Source organism: Sarcophilus harrisii, chromosome 6 (genome assembly GCF_902635505.1).
Source record: "Sarcophilus harrisii chromosome 6, mSarHar1.11, whole genome shotgun sequence".
NCBI classification, from domain to species: domain Eukaryota; kingdom Metazoa; phylum Chordata; class Mammalia; order Dasyuromorphia; family Dasyuridae; genus Sarcophilus; species Sarcophilus harrisii.
In genome coordinates this window covers 163,471,469-163,482,161 of record NC_045431.1, presented here as the reverse complement: position 1 = coordinate 163,482,161, position 10,693 = coordinate 163,471,469, and positions in this window count along the sequence as shown.

Sequence of the window (10,693 nt, the reverse complement as noted above, 5' to 3'; positions counted from 1 at the left end):
TGATATGTGTGTGTGTGTGTGTGTGTGTGTATGTATGTATGTATGTATATATGCATGTATACAAAAACATATCTGGTTTTAATTGTAGACTGCTTGGGGGAGATGGGGAAGGAGGAAAGAGGGAAAAGAATAAAGTAAAAAGCACACAGCAGAAAATAAAAGAAAATCCACAAGGAAGCAAAGAAAAGATAGAAAGTCATGAATATGCTGTCTTCTATTATTGTGTATGCTTTCGTGAAATGTAAAATTATTTTACATATTTTGAAATCTCCCTGATGTCCTGCTGGACACATGACAATGATTTTTATCTTTTTTCTGTTTTTCTTTTGTTTTTGTTTTTTTCTTATTCCGCATTTAAATTGTAAAGAAATAAATACATTTTTAAAGATTTTCAAAAATTTAAAATATACAATTTCTCATAATTGACCCTTGATAGTTCACTTCTCTGGAACATTATCTGTTTCAGTATTCTGAGAAAATCAGTTGCTGAGAGTTCTAAAGAAAACTATTACTGGGGATTTTATGCTAGCAGCTGCTAATTTGCATACAGTAGGCAGGAAAAGAGGTGTCCTTTTAATACTACTTGTACTTTAACCCCTGGCTACTCTTCTGGTGATTACTGACTGAAATGAAGGCTGCCCCAAAGACCTCCAAGAAAAACGAACCAAAGAACATTACAACTTATAAATGAAAAGTGCAGTTTTTTGTTGTTCAGTTGTTCAGTCATGTCCAACTCTTTGCGACCCCATAGAATATAACATTGCAGGCTCTTCTATCTTCCACTATCTCCCAAAGTCTATTCAAGTTCATGTTCATTGTTGTTTTCATGACACTCTCCAGCCATTTCATCCTCTACCACTCCCTTTTCATTTTGCCTTCCCAACATTAGGGTCTTCTCCAATGAGCGCCATCTTCTCAATATGCGGTCAAAGTATTTAAGCTTCAGCTTCAGTATTTGCCCTTCCAATGAATAGCCTGGATTACTTTCTTTAATTGTCAACTGAATTGAACTTCTTGCTCTCTAAAAGATTTCCAAAAGTCTTCTCTAGCACTTTTCCTAGCCAAGGGACTTTCAAAAATCTTCTTTAACATTTTCAATTCAAAGCAATTCAAAAGCATCAATTTTATGGTACTCAGTGTTCCATATAGTCCAATTCTTACAACCATTCATTGCTACTGGAAAAATGTTGCTTTGACTATAGAGCTTTGTTTACAAGGATCTGATCACCTTTGCCATAGCTTTCTTTCCAAGGAGAGTCTTTTAATGTCATGGCTGCAGTTGTCATCTGTAGTGATCTTTGAGCCAAGAATACAAAATTTAGCACTGCTTTTATTTCTTCTTCTTACATTTGCCAGGAAGTATTAAGACCATTTGCCAAGATCTTTTTTTTTTTTTTTTTGATAAGGTTTACACTCTCCTCTTTCACCCTCATCAAGAGACTGCTTAGTTTCTTTTCACTTTTTTGCCATGAGTGTGATATTATTTGCATATCTGAGGTTGTTCAATCTTTCCCAGCAATCTTAATTCCATCTTTTGATTCATGCAGCCTAGATTTTAGTATGTTTCACTCTATATACAAGTTAAATAAATTGGGTGATAATATAACTTCATTGTACTTCTTTTCCAATCTTAAACCAATCACTTGTTGCATATTCAGTTCTAACTTGCTTCTTGGCCCATATACAACTTCTCTGGGAAACAAATGAGATGATTGGGTATTCCTATCCCTTTGAGGTCTTGTCACATTGAGGTACTATACTATACTATATATATACTATAGTCAATGAAACAGAATTAGATGGTGTTTTTTTTCCCCCTGGAACTTTCTTGCTTTCTCCATAATCCAGTGAATGTTGAATTTTGGTCTCTAGTTCTTCTGCCTCTTCAAAAACCAGCCTGTTCTTCCATTAATTCTTAGTTCATCCAGTTCACATGAGTTGCTGAAGGCTAGCTTGCAGAATCTTAAGCATATCTTGCTGGCATGTGAAATGAATATGATTGTTTGGAAATTTGAACATTCTTTGATATTGTCCTTTAAGAATTAGATGTAAAATTTTCAGATGAAGAAATTGAAACTATTTCTAGTCATATGAAAAGATGCTCCAAGTCATTATTAATCAGAGAAATGCAAATTAAGACAACTCTGAGATACTACTATATACCTGTCAAATTGGCTAAGATGACAGGAAAAGATAATGAGGAATGTTGGAGGGGATATGGGAAAACAGGGACACTGATACATTGTTGGTGGAATTGTGAATACATCCAGCCATTCTGGAAAGCAATTTGGAACTATGCTCAAAAAGTTATCAAACTGTGCATATCCTTTGATCCAGGAGTGTTTCTACTGGGCTTATATCCCAAAGAAATCTTAAAGAAGGGAAAGGGACCTGTGTGTGCAAGAATGTTTGTGGCAGGTCTCTTTATAGTGGCCAGAAACTGGAAACTGAGTGGATGCCCATCAATTGGAGAATGGCTGAATAAATTGTGGCATATGAATATTATGGAATATTATTGTTCGGTAAGAAATGACCAGCAGGATGATTTCAGAAAGGCCTGGAGAGACTTACATGAACTGATGCTGAGTGAAATGAGCAGGACCAGGAGATCATTATATACTTCAACAATACTATATGATGATCAATTCTGATGGATATGGCCATCTCCAGCAATGAGATGAACCAAATCAGTTCCAAAAGAGCAGTAATGAACTGAATCAGCTATACCCAGTGAAAGAACTCTGGGAGATGACTATGAACCATTACATAGAATTCCCAATCCCTGTATTTTTGTCCTCCTGCATTTTTGATTTCCTTCACAGACTAATAGTACACGATTTCAAAGTCTGATTCTTTTTGTACAGCAAAATAACTATTTGGACATGTATACTTATATTTTATTTAATTTATACTTTAACATATTTAACATATATTGGTCAACCTGCCATCTGGGGGAGGGGATGGGGGGAAGGAGGGGAAAAATTGGAACAAAAGGTTTGGCAATTGTCAATGCTGTAAAATTACCCGTGCATATAACTTCTAAATAAAAAGGTATATATATAAAAAAAAGAATTAGATGTAAAACTGATCTTTTCCAATCCAGAAGACACTTTTGAATTTTCCAAATTTGTAGCACAATGAGTGGGGCATTTTAACAGCATTATCTTACAGGATTTTAAATTGCTCAGCTGAATTCCATTATCTCCACCAGCCATATTGTTAGCAGTGTTTTTTTAAGATTCACTTGACTTCATTCTCCAGAATGTCTGGCTCTAGGCCAGTAACCATACCATCACAGGTATCAGTGCTTTTAAGATCTTTCACATTGAGTTATTTTATGTGTTCTTGCCACCTCTTTTCAATCTCTTCTGCTTCTGTTAAGGTTTTACCATTTTTGGTTTTCATTATGCCCATTTCTGAATGAAACATTCCCTTCATATCTCTTAATTTTCTTTAAGAGATCTCTTGGTTTCCCAATTCTATTATTTTCTTATATTTCTTTGCATTGCTCTTTTAAGAAAATGTTCTTATCTCTCTTGTAATTCTGTATTCAGTTGGATATATCTTTCCCTTTCTCCTTTACTATTCACTTCCTTCTTTTCTCAGCAATTTGTAAAGTCTCATCAGATAGCTATTTTGCTTTCTTGCTCTTTTTTAAATTTGTTTTTGTTCCAGCCTCCTATACGATATTGCAAACCTATGTCAATAGTTTTTCAAGCACTCTATCTACCAGAACTAATTCCTAAATCTATTCATCACCTCCAATTCACACTCATGTGGGATGTTATTTAGATCACACCTATATGGTCTACTGGTCCTTCCCTAATTTCTTCAATTTAAATCTGAATTATGCAAACAAGAAGCTCATTGTCTAAGCCACAATGAGCTACAAGACTTGTTTTAAGTAACTGTATAAGGAAACTCCACTTTTGCCTGCAAGGTATATATACTTAATCTGATTTCTATATTGACCATCTGGTGATGTTCATGTGTACAGTAACCTTTTGATTGCTGAAAAAAAAAGTGTTTGCTATATGACCAACGAATTACCTTGACAAAACTCTATTATTCTCTGTCCTGCTTCATTTTATATCAGAAGGCGAAATTTGCCAGTTATTCCAATTATCTTTTGATTTCCTACTTTAGCATTCCAATTTTTTATGACAAATGTGACATCTTTTGTGCGTGTGTGTATGTTATAGGTCTTAATAGAACTGATCAACTTTGTCCCCTTTGGCATCAGTGGTTAGAGAATAGACTTGTATTATTGAGATGTTGAATTGTTTACCTAGGATTCAAACAGATATTGTTCTGTCATTTTTGAGATTATAGTCTAGTACTGCTTTTCTTAACCTTTTATTGCCTATGAGTGCTAGTCCCTTTCTTTTAAAGAAGTTTTGCTCACACATATATGTGTTGATCATTTGAATTAAATTCACCCATTCTCATCCATTTAAGTTCATTGACACCGAAAATGTCAATGTTTAATCTTTCTATCTCCTGTTTCAGTATATCTGGTTTACCTTGGTTCATAGATTTTATGTTCCAGATTGCGGTGCAATATTAATATTTACAGCATTGGACTTTCCTTTCATCACAAGATGAATCTCAGCTGCAGACACAGCTTGTCTTCTCTAGGAGGTAAAGGGAACATCTTCCAATGTCATCTCTTTTATCATTTAACTATCACAATACTACAATATCTATTATCAAGGGATTCAAGAGATCAATATTCATTAGGGAGATTAGCCTATAATTTTCTCTGTTTTCAAGCTACCTGGTTTAGGTATCAGTACCATATCTGTGTCATAAAAGGAATTTGGTAGGACTCTTTCAATCCCTATTTTTTCAAATAGTTTATATGCATTGGAGTTCATTGTTCTTTAAATGTTTGGTAGAATTCACATGTAAATCCATCTGGTCCTAGGAATTTTTTCTTAGGGGATTGATTAATAGCTTGTTCTATTTCTTTTTCTAAAATGGGACTGTTTAGTCTATTTACTTCTTCTTCTGTTAATCTGGGCAAGCTATATTTTTGAAGGTATTCTTCCATTTCATTTAAGTTATTGAATTTATTAGCATAAAGTTGGGCAAAGTAACTCCTAATTATTGCTCTAATTTCTTCGTTAGTGGTGAGATCTTCCTTTTCATTTTTAAGACTAACAATGTGATTTTCCTCTTTCCTTTTTTAAATCAGATTTACTAAGGGTTTGTCTATTTTGTTGGTTTTTTCATAGAACCAACTCTTAGTTTTATTAATAAATTCAATAGTTTTTTTACTTTCAATTTTATTGATCTCTCCTTTTCTTTATAGAATTTCAAGTTTAGTGTTTGACTGGGGTTTTTAAATTTGTTCCTTTTCTAGCATTTTTAGTTGCAAGCCCAATTCCTTGACCTTCTCTTTCTCTATTTTATGCAAGTAGGCCTCTAAAGATATGAAATTTTTCCTTATTACTGCTTTGGCTGCATCCCACACATTTTGGTATGGCATCCCTTTATTGTCATTTTCTTGGGTGAAGTTATTAATTATGTCTATGGATTTGCTGTTTCACCCAATCATTCTTTAGTATGGGATTATTTAGTTTCCAATTATTTTTAGGTCTGTTTTCCCCTGGCTTTTTATTGAATGTAATTTTCATTGTATTGTGGTCTGAAAAGGATGCATTTGCTATTTCTGCCTTACTGCATTTGACTTTGAGGTTTCTATGTCCTATTATATGGTCAATTTTTGTATAGGTTCCATGAACTGCTGAGAAGAAAGTGTACTTCTTTCTGTCTCCATTTAGTTTTCTCCAAAGATCTATCATATCTAACTTTTCTAGTATTCTATTTATCTCCTTGACTTCTTTCTTATTTGTTTTGTGGTTTGATTTATCTAATTCTGAGAGTGCAAGGTTGAGATCTCCCACTATTATAATTTTGCTGTCTATTTCTTCTTGCAGCTCTCTTAATTTCTCTTTTAAGAATTTAAATGCTACACCACTTGGTGTATATGTGTTTAATATTGATATTGCTTCATTATCTATGCTACCCTTTAGCAAGATATAATGCCCTTCCTTATCTCTTTTAATTAGATCAATTTTTGCTTTTGCTTGATCTGAGATCAGGATGGCTACCCCTGCTTTTTTGACTTCACCTGAGGCATAGTAGATTTTGCTCCAACCTTTTTTTACCTTTACTCTGCATGTATCTCCCTGCTTCAGATGTGTTTCCTGTAAACAACATATTGTAGGATTCTAGTTTTTAATCCATTCTGCTAACCATTTCCTCTTTATGGGGGAGTTTAGCCCATTCACCTTTATGGTTAAAATTACCAATTCTGTATTACTTGCCATCTTGTTAGCCCCTGTTTATGCTTTTCTTCCTTCCTTCCCCCTTACCTCCCTCCCCAGTATTAAACTTGTGAGTACCACTTGCTTCTCACAGCCCTCTCTTTTTAGTATCCCTTTCTCCATCTTAGAGTTCCTCCCCCTATCTTACTCATTTTCCTCACAATTTCTGTATTCCCTTCTGCTCAGCTTATTTCTTCCCTTTTCACTTTTCCCCTCCCACTTTTCAATGAGGTGGGACAAGTTTCACCATAAATTGAATATGTCTAATATTTTTCTCTTTAAGCCAATTCTGATGGCAGTAAGATACACACTATGTTTATCCCCCTCCATTCTTTCTCTCAGATATAATAGGTTTCCTTTGCCTCTTTGTGAGATGTAGTACCCCCACTTTACCCTTTTCTGGGTACAATTTCCTTTCCACCTCTAGTTTCTAGAACAAGGTATACATGCATTCTTTATATATCTTTATAGCAGAAAAATAGTTCCCAAGATTTCTTTTTACCTTTTTAGGTTTCTCTTGAGTTCTATATTTGTATATCAAACTTTTTGTTTAGTTTGTTTAGTTAGATTTTTTTCTAGCAGATAGAAAGATTAAACATTGACATTTTTGGTGTCAATGAACTTAAATGGATGAGAATGGGTGAATTTAATTCAAATGATCAACACATATATGTGTGAGCAAAAATTCTTTAAAAGAAAGGAACTAGCACTCATAGGCAATAAAAGGTTAAGAAAAGCAGTACTAGACTATAATCTCAAAAATGACAGAACAATATCTGTTCGAATCCTAGGTAAACAATTCAACATCTCAACAATACAAGTCTATTCTCTAACCACTGATGCCAAAGGAGACAAAATTGATCAGTTCTATTAAGACCTATAACATACACACACACACACACACGATGTCACATTTGTCATAAAAAAAGTTGGAATGCTAAAGTAGGAAATCAAAAGATAATTGGAATAACTGGCAAATTTCGCCTTCTGATATAAAATGAAGCAGGACAGAGAATAATAGAGTTTTGTCAAGGTAATTCATTGGTCATATAGCAAACACTTTTTTTTTTTTCAGCAATCAAAAGGCTACTGTACACATGAACATCACCAGATGGTCGATATAGAAATCAGATTGATTATATATACTTTGCAGGCAAAAGTGGAGTTTCTTTATACAGTTACTTAAAACAAGTCTTGTAGCTCATTGTGGCTTAAACAATGAGATTCTTGTTTGCATAATTCAGATTTAAATAGAAGAAATTAGGGAAGGACCAGTAGACCATTGTCAAATCAGTAGATCATTGTCAAATGCTTGACTGATTTTTGTGGTCTCTTCGAGTCATTCAGTTGCATTTGTTCGATTCTGATTTTCAATGAAATGTCTTCTTCACTCACTTTTTTAATATCTTTTTCTAATTGTCCAATTGAGTTTTTAAGTGAGTTGTTTTGTTCTATGGAATTTTTTTCCATTTCGCCAATTTTATTTTTTTATATTTTCCAGCTCACTAATTCTGTTTTTCAAGGATTTGATTTCTTTATCCATTCTATCTTTAAATGAGTGGGATGACTTATCCAGACTCTCTTGCCAAGCTTCCCTTTCCTTTTTCCACTTTTCTTCTAGCTCTCTTGTGAGAGCCTTTTTAATTTCTTCTATGAGTCTTCTGTGTTGAGGACCAGATCATATCCCACTTTGGGGATTCATCTGGAGACAGTCTGTTTTTAGTCTCCTCGGGGTTTAAAGTCTGCTCTCTATCCATCAGAAGCTATCAATGGTTAGGGTCTATTTAAAGTTTTTGCTCATTTTGTCAGAGAAGAATCAAAGAAAACAAACTAGCAAAAAACCAAATGCAGTCTGTTTTTTTTTTTTTTTTTTTTGGAGGGGGGGGGCGGAGAGCTGGATGGTGTTACCAAGCTTCCTCTACAGACTGCCAGGGGGGACAGCAGCAAGGCACTAGTAGGACAGCAATGGCTGTGCTGCATCTGTGCTCTGAAACTCTGAGGCTCTGAGAGCTTGCTGAGATGTTCTGGGTGGGTGTGGCCAGGTCCTGAGAGACCCTAACTTTTCGGGGTTATAGTCTTCACCCCCTGTGTTTTTAGCTTCTCTGCTTGTCTACTGGCTTGCTGCCAGGGCAAAGTAGCCAATACAGTAGTAAAGCTCTCCCTGCAGAGACAGCTGAGATCACAACCCATCCCCCTCCGGTCTGCTCAGCTGTGAGCTGCCTGCCCTCAGCCTGCACCTGATCTAAAACCATCCCTGCCCTCGAGCAAAAAACAGACCTTTTCTGGCAAATTTCAAGGTTGTCTTCTCTTGGTAATTATTGGGGGGAGTTTCAGTCAAGCACTAATTCCAAGGCTTGTCATGAAATAAATTCTGAGAGAAAACACAGAGCTTAAGTAGATGTATGCATCCTCTCTGCCATCTTGGCCAGAAGTCCAGAGTTACATTTTTTCAAATAAGAAATAGAGCCAAGTTGGTGGGGTAAAGGCAAGAACTCATCCAAGTTCACCTCCCAAAAAAAGCTCTTCCAAAAACTTTAAAATGACACCTCAAAATTAGTTTTGCAGTGGCAGAACTAACAAATTATCACAGGAAAACAATTTTCCAACCCAAGACAACTTCAGATTGGCAGGGATAATCTGTCTTAGCAGGGTGAGAATGCAATACAGACCAATCCAGACAATGTCCAAGCAAGCCAACAGTAATGCTTGAAGGTAGCTGTAAGGAAAAAATGTGACTTTCAAATCTCTCAGTCCACAGATAGCACTGGACAATTGGTCAGAGGAAGGTTAAAAAAAAAAAAAAAAAAAAAAAAAAAAACTCTTTGCCAGCACTGTGGAAGACTCTTATGTTGTCAGTACATGATTCTAGGTCACAGTTTCAGGGTAAGGAAAAACATTAGCTTACTAGCACTTGTAACTAGCATGGAAGAAAAGACCCTGGCCACAGTTCCAGGGCAGAATAGAATGCTTGTGGTCACTCACAGACCAGAGCACAAGCCAGGAGAGCAGTGACTACACCTATCCTTTTATCATATTACCTTAAAAGAACTGAAAACTTACATTCAGAACTATATCTGAAAACAGCAGAACAAAAAAACTTGGAACAGTGCTCCTCCACTCTGGGAGCAGAGACTACCTTTAATACAAAGGCAAAGTTCAACAAACAGCCTGGAAAACTGAGCAAACCCCAAAAAGAACTTCACCATGGAAAGTTACTAAAATGATAGGCAAAAATCAAAACGTAACTCAAAAGACAATAAAGCCCAAAACAGATACTTGCAAAGCATCAAAGAAAAATTCAGATTAGATACAAGTCCAAAAAAATTCCTAGAAGCACTCAAAAATATTTTTTAGAAATAAAATAAGATACAGAGGGGAAAATGGGAAAAGAAATGAGTTATGAAATAAAATCATGAAAATAGAATCAATATCTTTATAAAAAGGCATAAATATATAATGTTGAAGAAAACAACACTTTTAAAAACAGAATTGGACTAATGACAAAAAGGCACAAGAGAACTCCTTAAAAAAAAAAAAAAAAGCAAAATTAGTCACATGAAAAAGATGTACAAAAATTCATGGCAAAGAACCAGCATTGAAGGATCCATAATTAAAAATGTTACTCACCTTCACAGAAAACTGATCTCTGAATGTGTATTGAAACAGACATTTTTTTTATTTTTCTTTTTTTCTTTATGTTTTCTTTTGCAACATGGCTAATGTGAACATGCATTTTGTATGACTTCACATATATAATTGTTATCATATTTCTTGCCTTCTCAAGGTATGGGGGAGGGACAGGAGAGAATGGAGAATTTGTACTAAAAAATTTTAAATGAATGCTAAAAACAATTTACATATATTTGTGAAATATTTGATGAAATAAAATATATTTTTAAAAGAACTAAGAAAAGTAGTAACATAATTCATCTGGTGATATATAGAAAAGGTTAAGAATCTCAAGGAAAATAATTTTTTATTTTTCTTAATAGTATATTTTTAGTTACATGTAAAGATAATTTTAACATTCATTTTTGTAAGATTTTGCATTCTAAATTTTTTTTCCTTCCTTTTTATTTCCTCCTTTCTCCCCAATGTAGCAAATAATCTGTAACTTACACATGTACATGTTGTCATGTTGTAAAAGAAAAATCAGGGGGTAAAAGAAAAAACCACACACACACAAAAAAACCACAAAGTGAAAATAATATGCTTTGATGCATTGTTTCCATAGTTCCTTTCTTTGGACATGGATAGTATTTTCCATCACAAGTCTATAGGAATTGTCTTGTATCACTGTATTACTGAGAACAGCTAAGTCTATCATAGTTGATCACCACACAATGTTGCTGTTACTTTAT